Genomic DNA, 10,120 nt, shown 5'->3' with positions numbered 1-10,120 from the left:
ATGGTGAAACCCCATCTCTACTAAAATACAAAACTAGGTGGGCGTGGTGGCGAGTGCCTGTAATCCCAGCTACTTGGGAGGCTAAGGCAGGAGAATCATTTGAACCCAAGAGGCAGAGGTTGCAGTGAGGTGAGCTTATACCACTGCACTCCAGCCTGGATGACAAGAGCAAAACTCCGTCTAAAAAAAAAAAAAGAAAAGAAAAATATATAATTGGTCTCTGCCCCTGGTTCCTGGCACAAAGCTCCTAAAATTCTTGTCATTTCCTGAGTGATAGGGGCACTAGGTGGATCTTTTTGTTCTATTTAGTCTTTGTCCCTTGCTCCTGATGAGGGATCCTAATCCTTGGAATTTCATGGGTGATGGGAACATCTAGTATTCTAATGAGATGACTCTTGGTAGACTGGTCACCAGAAAAACCAAGCCATGGTTAGAAGCTTGGAACTTTCAGCCCCATCCCCATCTTCTGGGATAGGAAGAAAGGCCAGAGATTGAGTTAATAATCGATTGTGCCAGCTGGGCGCGGTGCCTCACGACTGTAATCCCAGCACTTTGGGAGGCCGAGGCAGGCGGATCACCTGAGATCGGAAGTTCGAGACCAGCCTGACCAACATGGAGAAACCCCGTCTCTACTAAAAATACAAAATCAGCTGGGCATGGTGGTGCATGCCTGTCATCCCAGCTACTTGGGAGGCTGAGGCAGGAGAACCATTTGAATCCTGGAGGCGGAGGTTGCGGTGAGCCGAGATCACACCCTTGCGCTCCAGCCTGGGCAACAAGAGCGAAGCTCTGTTTCAGTAATAATAATAATAATAATAATAATAATAATAATAACAATCAATTGTGCCTGTGTTATGAAACCTCTGTAAAAATCCGTGAACTACAGCGTTCGAAGAGCTTCTAGACTGCTGAACCGTGGAGGTAACTGGAGAGGGCATGGAAGCTCTGTGCCCCCATCCTTTGCCCCGGGCACTGCTTCATCTGGCTGTTTATCTGTATCCTTTGTCACATTCTTTATAACGAGCCAGTATATGTGTTTCCTTCTATGAGCCATCCTAGTAAATTAATGGAACCCTCATTTATAGCCATTTGGCTAGAAGTATAGATGACAACTGCTACTTTTGACTGGCATCTGAGGTGGGGGACAGTCTTGTGGGACTGAGCCTTTGACCTATGGGATCTGATTCTAACTCCAGTCATTAGCTAGTATCAGAATTGAATTGTAGGACAATCAGTTAGTGTCTGCCGGATAGTTGCTTAGTGTGTAGGGAAAAACTTCCATACATCTGCTGTCAGAAGCATTGTGTCACACCTGTAATCCCAGCACTTTGGGAGGCCAAAGCAGGAGGATCGCTTGAGCCTAAGTGTTCGAGACAAGCCTGGGCAACAAAATGGGACCCCACCTCTAAAAAAAAAAATTAAAAAAAAAAGCCTAGCATAGTAGTGCGTGCTTGTAGTCCCAGCAGCTAGTTGGGAGGCTGAGGCGGGAGGATCACTTGAGCCCGGAAGGTCAAGGCTGCAGCAAGCTATGACTGTGCCACTTCACTCCAGCCTGGGCAACAGAGTTAGACTCTGTCTCAAAAAAACAAAAAAACAAAAAAACAAAACAAAACAAAACAAAAAAAACAGTGTTGAGTGTGAGAAGAGTAAAAACAGTCAGTTTGGTTTTTCCTATCTCAGATATACAGAAATTATGTTTATATTAGTTTATATTAGTCTGGCCTCTTTTGGTTGCAAGTGACAGAAACCCAACTTGAACAAGTTTATTAATTACATTTTTTTTTTTATACAGACGTATTTTTTTTTTTTTGTACAGATGGATGTTGCTGTGTTGTCTAGGCTGGTCTGAAACTCCTGACCTCAAGCAATTCTCCTACTTTGGCCTCCCAAAGTGCTGGGATTATAGGCATGAGCCACCATGCAGGTCCAAAACAGTTGGAATTAAAAAGACAGTTGAAGTTGGGTGCAGTAATATGTGTAATCCCAGCACTTTGAGAGGCTGAGGCAGGCAGGTGGCTTGAGCTCAGGAGTTTGAGACCAGCCTGGGCAACATGGTAAAACTCTGTCTCTACAAAAAGTACAAAAATTAGCTGGGCATGGTGGCACATGCCTGTAATCCCAACTATGAGGGAGGCTGAGGTGGGAGGATTGTTTCAGCCCAGGAGGCAGAGGTTGTAGCAAGCTGAGATTGCGCCACTGCACTCCAGCCTGGGTGACAGAGTAAGACCCTGTCTTAAAAAAAGAAAAAATAAAAAAGACAGTTGATTGGAAGGATGCTGGAGGAGCTATAAGAACAAGTGCAGCTCCAGGGAACTCAGATCCTGGGACCAGGGATTTGATGCCCCCAGCACTTTCTTTGCATTTCTCTAGGTAATGGCTTCACCTTCTCAGTCTTTCCCATGTAGTGAAGGCTGTAGGCTGCCCTGGAGTCTCATTTTACAATAACCTGACCACACTTCAACAGCAAAATCCCAGGGAAGGGCTGTCATTGGCTTTGCTTGGCTCATATGCCCATCCTGGAGCCATCACTGAGGCCAGAGGGATGGGGTAAGATTGGTCCAGTCTGGACCATCTGCCCATCCTGTGGTCAGGGATGGGGTGAGTGGAGTATGTTACCAGAAGGGAGAGGGGAGGTAGACAGACAAAGACAATAGCCACCACAATTACCATAATCCTAGCAGTCAGGCAAATGCACTCAGGAGGGAAAGCAAAGCAGGAGGAGTGTTCACGGCGGCTCAGAGCCCAGGGTCCAGAGACACAGAGACCTGGGTTTAGTCCTGGTCTCCTCAGCGGTGTAAACTTGAGGAGTTTCTTAATCCCCTATGCCTCATGTTGTTTATCTTGCCAAAGACAAGACAGACAGCTGTAATCTCAGCTAATCAACCATGAGACAAAGAATGAGAAGCTGAAAGGTCTGTACTTGGCCTTGCCAGCAGGCTCGGGCAGAAGGGAAAAGGTCTGCATTTGTCCTTGTCAAAGGTAAACAAGGGGGTCATCCGTGCATCATACGGGAGGCATGAGAAAGAGAGGACAGTGAGTCTGATGAAGTCATATGTGGAAGGGTAGTTCTTTCTGGTAAGCTACTTCCCAGAACACAAAAGTGTGGAGGATTTTAGAAAACAAAAGGTTTGGGGGTGGGTGGGTGAGATTTCTTAATTATGACTGTTTTCTAAGAGCACAGGGCTCAGGTTAATAACAACATTGTCAATCAGTAAAATGCTGAAAATATTATTCATCTCATAGATGTGGTTTTAGAATTAAAAACTTTTTTTTTTTTTTTTTTTTTTTTTGAGACAAAGTCTCACTCTGTTGCCCAGGCTGGAGTGCAGTGGCTTGATCTCAGCTCACTGCAACCTCCACCTTCCAGCTTCAAGCGATTCTCCTGCCTCAGCTTCCCGAGTGGCTGGGACTATAGGCACTGCCACTATGCCCAGCTAACTTTTGTATTTTTAGTAGAGACGGGTTTCACCATGTTTGCCAGGCTGGTCTCAAACTCCTGACCTCAGGTGATCCACCTGCCTTGGCCTCCCAAGTGCTGAGATTACAGGTGTGAGCCACAGTGCCCAGCCTGGTGTGAGAATTAAATAGAACAATCTATATGATTCACTTAGCACAATGCTGGGCACACATATAGGCTGCACGTTTTGCAAACAAAAATACAGAACAATATAACATCCTACATGCACAATGAAATGAAGCAGCATTTGGGATCTACTTACATTAAAACATCTGAAATTTACATTTAACTGTGTGTCCTGTATTTTGTCTGGCAACTCCTGGCACACAGTTGTGTTGATGATAAATATTATGGCCATGGATTGAAGATTTATTTTCAATCCGTATTACCTGGACAGAAGGTAGGGCTCTCTTCTACTAAATACAGCTTTTTTTTTCTTTTGGAAGACAATCCACTGGCAGGGCTGGGGACTGGGGAGGTGCTGGCCACAGCGCATCTTAGGGCTTCTTCAAAGGCGAGCTGACCTACCTTCTCCGTGCCCCATTCCCTGTCTCTGGCCCTGGTAGCCTCCTCCTTCTTGGAAGCATGGAGGTGGAAACACTGAGGTGGCAACGGGAGACTCCCGCAGAACCTCAACGCCTGGAGGGGAGGGCTTTTCCATCCATGGCCACCTCCTCCTCCTCACCCTCCAGCACTAAGTTGGGCGACTAGCAAGTGCTCATTCAGTACTGATGAACTTCAATTCAAAAGCATCAGGTGCAAAGAGAGGGAAGACGTGTGCTCCTGATTTATTTTTAAAAGCCCACATTTCACATGGAAAACAAAAAGTTTCTCTGAAATCCCTGGAAACTGCTGCAACGGGCGGGACCCTGGTGCCCGGAGCTTTAATGCATATTTTGGGCGTCACTTTTGGTTCTAAGGTGGCCCCAGGTCCCTCCGGTAAGATGGGAGTAACCACGCCTGACTCTTCCCACAGACATCACATGGTCCTGGTTTGTGTTCTCTACGCGACCACAAGCTCCTTGAGGCAAGGGGTTGAGCCTGCTCCGGCTCATCCCCAGAGCCGGCACAGTGACTGGCGTAACGAAGGGGAAATGAACGAATGAATGAACGAACGAACAAAAGTGGAGTGGTGGAGGGGACCGCACGAGACGTAAACGGCGGCCACTGCTGGGCTGTGGACCCTCACTTCCGGCGCCAGGAAGTTTCGGGGTCGCCCACCTTCCCTCCCAGGCTGCTCCGCGCCAGCAGCGCTCCGCGCGATTGGCTGCGCAGCCCCACGTGATGCCGGGGTGGCGGCAGCGGTTGCCCGGGTGACGGCTGCCGAGGTGGCGGCAGGGCTGGGTGAGCGCGAGTGTCCGCGGCCGAGCAGCAGGTAAGTGTGTCCCCGGATGCAGCCGGGTCACCCTCAGCCCGCCGTCCTGGTGCTAGGAGGAGCAGCGGTGGGGTTGGAGGGCCGAGGCTCTGCGGACCTCTTGTTCCGAGGAATACCCCGACGCGCCCGCTCCGCCGCCGCCGGATGCTACCACTTCTCGCCTGCGGTCCAGGGATCTTTCTCCGGTGAGGGCCGAGGCGGCCTCTTGGACATCCCAAGCAAGGACGGGCGCAGCTGCTTCCCGCAAGTACTCCCTGATCTTTGCTGCAGCAGTAGTCCCTGATCTTTGCTGCAGTGGGGCAGACTTGGAGGGGGACCCCCAACCCCTCTAGCTGGTGGTGGCGGTGCGAGCGGGTTACCCGGGGTTTAGATCTCCCTCATAATCTCCATCTGCTAGCCACGTTCCTCAGGCACCCAGGTGAAGTTGATTCCACCTAATCTAAGGAAAAACAGGATGCGTGCTATGCAGATTCGGCTTCCATACAAATCCCGTAATCCCACCCGTTTGTAGGCCCCGAATCTTTATTATACAGGAATTCAAAAGCTGCCACTGCAGTCCCCAAGTGTGACTGGAAAAGTTTTTCTTAGTTTCTGCATGGAGGAGAGCAGTGGTTCTCAAACTTGAGAGTGTGTAAAAGTCACCCAGGGAGCTTGTTTAAAAGGCAGATTTCTGGGCATGGTGCCTGCCGTGGTGTTCAGTAAGACCAGGGTGGAGGCAGGAATTTTCATTTGCACAAGGGTGCCCAACTGATTCTTATTTAGGTGGTCCAGACTTTGGGGAAATACTGTGTCGTGGTTCATATTAGCCACTTAGTCACTTACTGTGGCTGTAGGGAGTGTGTCAGACTTCCCGAGCCTCGAATTGCCTCATCTGGAATGGGAAAATATAAACTACATTCACCTCTCAGGTTTACTATGAAGATTAAATGTAAGCATTTTGCACATTGCCTGGTATACAATATACCCTCAATAAATGATACCTATTATGATATGAAAGTTTAGAGAAAATTCTGTAATTTCTTTTTCTTTTTTATGAGATGGAGTCTTTCTCTGTTGCTCAGGTTGGAGTGGAGTGGCGCAATCTCGGCTCACTGCAACCTCCACCTCCTGGGTTCAAGCGATTCTCTTGCCTCTGCCTCCCTAGTAGCTGGGATTACAGGTGCACATGCCACCACGCCTGGCTAATTTTTGTATTTTTAGTAGAGATGGGGTTTTACCATGCTGATCAGGCTGGTCTTGAACTCCTGACCTCAGGTGATCCACCTGCCTCGGCCTCCCAAAGTGTTGGGATTACAGGTGTGAGCCACTATGCCCAGCCAATTCTGTAATTTCTAAGAATGTCAGAGTAGTAGGATACCCAGCAGCACTCACGTTCAATGACAGTTGATCACAGCAGATGCTATTTAAATGGCTTACGGAGGACTACTCTAAGGAGGTGATGTTTATTAGGCACAGTGGTTAACCAGGTGAAGAGAGGGAAAAGTGTTGTAGGCGGAGAGAGTAATTTGTGCAAAGGCCTTGAGGTTGGAAGGAGCTCAAATTCTCACAAACTCACTTTTCCTGTTCCAGGGCCTTTAAAATGCCATCCCCTCAGCTCAGGCTTCATTTATTCATCATATGCCTTGAGTACCTTTCTTGCTTACGAGGCACTCTGTTAGGTTCTGGGGATACGAAATTTAAATACAGCTCCCTGTCTTTATGAACAAGTTTTAAGAAGTGCCAGGCACAGTGGCTCATGCCCATAATCCCAACACTTTGGGTGGGCGAATCACCTGAGGTCAGGAGTTCAAGACTAGCCTGGCCAACATGGTGAAACCCTATCACTACTAAAATAATACAAAAATTAGGCCAGGTGTGGTGACTCACACCTGTAATCCCAGCACTTTGGGAGGCTGAGGCAGGTGGATCACCTGAGGTCAGGAGTTCAAGACCAGACTGGCCAATGTGGCGAAACCCTGTCTCTACTAAAAATACAAAAATTGCTGGGCATTGGTGGCGGGTGCCTGTAATCCCATATACTCGGGAGGCTGAGGCAGGAGACTCACTTAAACCTGGAAAGCAGAGGTTGCAGTGAGCCGAGATTGCGCCTTTGTACTCCAGCCTGGGCGACAAAAGTGAAACTCCGTCTCAACAACAACAACAAAAAGTTAGCTGGGCGTCATGGCGCATGCCTGTAACCCCAGCTACTTGGGAGGCTGAGGTGGGAGAATCACTTGAACCTGGGAGCTGGAGGTTGCAGTGAGCCGAGATCCCGCCACCGCACTCCAGCCTGGGCAACAGAGCTAAACTCCGTCTCAAAAAATAAATAAATAAACAAAATAAAAATATAAAAAAATTCTTGGTAGGGAAAGAAGGGAGGGGTTGTTCATGGAAGACTTCTTGAAGGGGGTTAAGTCTGGCTTTGCTTGGAATCATGAGTCATGTTTACCTGGGGTTCAGGACATACATCAACCATAGGCTTAGGATCCTGGAAGAGCTTGTTACATGGGGAAATGGCCAGGAGTTTGCTGTTGGCAGGGTCCAATGTGGGATTGGTGGAAGGGAGCAAGGAGCGGGAGAAGGTAGGGGGAAGGTGGATGGATTTGAGGTATAGGTCCAGAGAAAGGCTGGAGAGGTGGGTGTCCTCCAACAGCAACTGCCTTCTTCTGTCCCCTTTTGCATCTGGCAGGGCTGGTGTGGTGCATGGGGAGGTGTCCTGCCTGCTCCTCATTGCTGCTTCCAGATCACAACCCACTCCTTCACAAACCCCAGCTCCTTTGAAGCACATGGCAGACACTGTACCCTTTGCCAGCCCTCCCTGCGGCAGCCACTTCCCAGGGCAAGTCTCTACAGTTCCCTTGGAGCCTCTAGCACCTGGCTGGCTGCCTATCCCTTCATCTCTTTTACTTCACTTTTGGGGGTTTCCACATCCTGGCCCCTCCGGTTTCTTCATCCTCCTGACTTGCAGGCATCTCTTTCCTCCATCCTCCTCATCCACCCACTCCCTTGGTTGAGAGCTTTTTAGTACTAGTCACCTTCGAATTCTTGCCTTCAGGCATCTGTCCCACTCTCTGCCCACTCCTTTCCATCTTTCATGCTCACTGGAATGTGGCTCCTTCAGCAGGCCTCGCACCTCACCGCTTCCTCTGCCCTGCAGCCGCCTTTTGTGTGTTCCCCTCCCCCATTCTTAACCTGATTGGTTCCAGTGTCCCATCATGGTTGTACTGTTTCCCCTTTCCTCTCTCTTCTAGAAGAACCTCTCGCATTGGTTAACCAAACTCAGATAGCTGAAAGTGCCTGGAGAAGAGCTGCAAAACTGTGCAGACTGATTCTATTTTAGATTCCAGTACAGAGATCTTAAGTGGACTCTACTACCAGCAACCCTGCCGTGTTGCTGTAGTTACTTTGGTTCCCACCCTCGCTTCTTTTCAAACTGTCACCTTGCTTCTTACTTGCAGCTGATGACCTTGTTTCTTTCTTTTCTTTTTTTTGGGGGATGGAGTCTCGCTCTGTTGCCCAGGCTGGAGTGCAATGGTGTGATCTCAGCTCACTGCAACCTCCACTTCCCGGGTTCAAGTGATTCTCCTGCCTCAGCTTCCAGAGTAGCTGAGATTACAGGCACCCGCCACCACGCCCGGCTAATTTTTGTATTTTTAGTAGAGATGGGGTTTCACCATGCTGGCCAGGCTGGTCTCAAACTCCCAACCTCAGGCGATCCGCCTGCCTTGGCCTCCCAAAGTGCTGGGATTATAGGTGTGAGCCACTACACCTTATTTCTTGTTTCACTTCCTTTTTTTTTTTTTTGAAACCGGGTCTTACTTTGTCACCTACACTGGAGTGCCGTGGCATGATCCCAGCTCACTACAGCCTCGACCTCCCTGGTTCAAGTGATCCTCCTGCCTCAGCCACCCCAGTAGCTGGGATTACAGGCATGCACCACTGCGCCTGGCTCATGTTTGTATTTCTGTAGACATGAGGTTTCGCCACATTGCCCAGGCTGGTCTCGAGCTCATGAGCTCAGGTGATCTGCCTGTCTTGGTATCCCAAAGTGCTAGGATTACAGGTGTGAGCCACTGCACCCAGCCTGTTTCATTTCTAATCACTAAATCTGTGTCTTTGCTCAGCACCCGTATTCTCTGCTATCCCTGTGAATGCCGTTCCTGCTTCTCCCTTAAACTCCAGGCTCATGTATCTCTAAGAATTAAAGAAAGAGGAGAGAAACACGAAGGGTGACTCGACAGTCAACAGGTTTGTTTCTTGGGTACCTGCCAAACTTCACCCTCTTACAAGGGGCCTCAGTATAACAGTGGGCCCTAGTAAGGACATTCTGTTCCCTTCAGGTCTACTAAGGGAAGCTAAAAGGAGACTTGGCGGGGTATGCCTCCAGCTGCAGAAAGATGCATGGGAACAGACAGACAACTCTCCCTCCCAGATAAGCACAACAAAGAGACAGAAGCAGTCCAAGCCTCTGATAAACTCTCCCACCCTGAATCCTTAAAAACTCTTAGTCTGTAAGAGAGTGTGGCTCTGACCTAACTCGGTTGGAAGTCCCTCCCAGGTTTGAAATAAACCTGTTGACTGTTGAGTGACCCTTCGTGTTTCTCTCCTCTCTCCTCTTTCTTTAGTTCTTATAATACCCACTGACCATTTCGGAACCTCCACTGGAATGTCTAACTGGCAGCTCAGACTTACAGCCAAAACAGAGCTCTTGGTTTGACCTCAAAACACTCCTTCCCCATGTTTTCATTGACTCATGAAATGACATACTATTCGGCCAGCTGCTCAGATCCCAGGGTTCTTCCTTCCCTTCTTCCCCTCATGTCCCACAACCAGCCCATCTGCAGACTGTGCCTCTTCTGCCTTTTCCATCTGAACTCACAACACTCATGGCCCCTCTTCCTTATCCAAATGACGCTCATGGCTGACATGGCCTGAGCGGTACTCGTCTCCCTCTTCCCACTCCCCTCCAGTCTTCTCTGCAGAACAGGCAACATGCATATTAAAAAATGGACATCAGCAGCCGGGCTTGGTGGCTCACCCCTGTAATCCCAGCACTTTGGGAGGCAGAGGAGGAAGGATTGAGCCCAGGAGTTCAAGACCAGCCTGGGCAATGGTGAAACCCTGTCTCTGAAAAAACTAAGGCTGGGCACGGTGGCTCACGCCTGTAATCCCAGCACTTTGGGAGGCAGAGGAGGGAGGATTGAGCCGAGGAATTCAAGACCAGCCTGGGCAATGGTGAAACCCTGTCTCTGAAAAAACTAAGGCTGGACACGGTGGCTCACGCCTGTAATCCCAGCACTTTGGGAGGC

The 10,120-nt window shown here is 49.2% G+C and overlaps 1 protein-coding gene across 5 annotated transcripts in view; it reads left to right on the top strand.

Annotated features, from left to right (window-relative positions):
* The first annotated feature begins 4,680 nt into the window (after positions 1 to 4,680).
* Positions 4,681 to 10,120, top strand: part of ARMC9 (armadillo repeat containing 9) — a 184,868-nt gene continuing 179,428 nt past the window's right edge. For 3 of the 5 annotated variants that reach the window (XM_017886383.1, XM_017886380.1, XM_017886386.1), the window contains exon 1: positions 4,681 to 4,832. The gene's annotated coding sequence lies outside the window, so the exon portion shown is untranslated. Of the gene's footprint in view, positions 4,833 to 4,856; positions 5,018 to 10,120 lie in introns of those variants that run through there. The other 2 variants (XM_017886385.1, XM_017886382.1) reach the window with 2 other exon arrangements.

Source organism: Rhinopithecus bieti, unplaced genomic scaffold (assembly GCF_001698545.2).
Source record: "Rhinopithecus bieti isolate Rb0 unplaced genomic scaffold, ASM169854v2 scaffold_13704, whole genome shotgun sequence".
In the NCBI taxonomy this organism is placed as follows: domain Eukaryota; kingdom Metazoa; phylum Chordata; class Mammalia; order Primates; family Cercopithecidae; genus Rhinopithecus; species Rhinopithecus bieti.
This window is presented reverse-complemented; position numbering and strand designations above follow the sequence as displayed.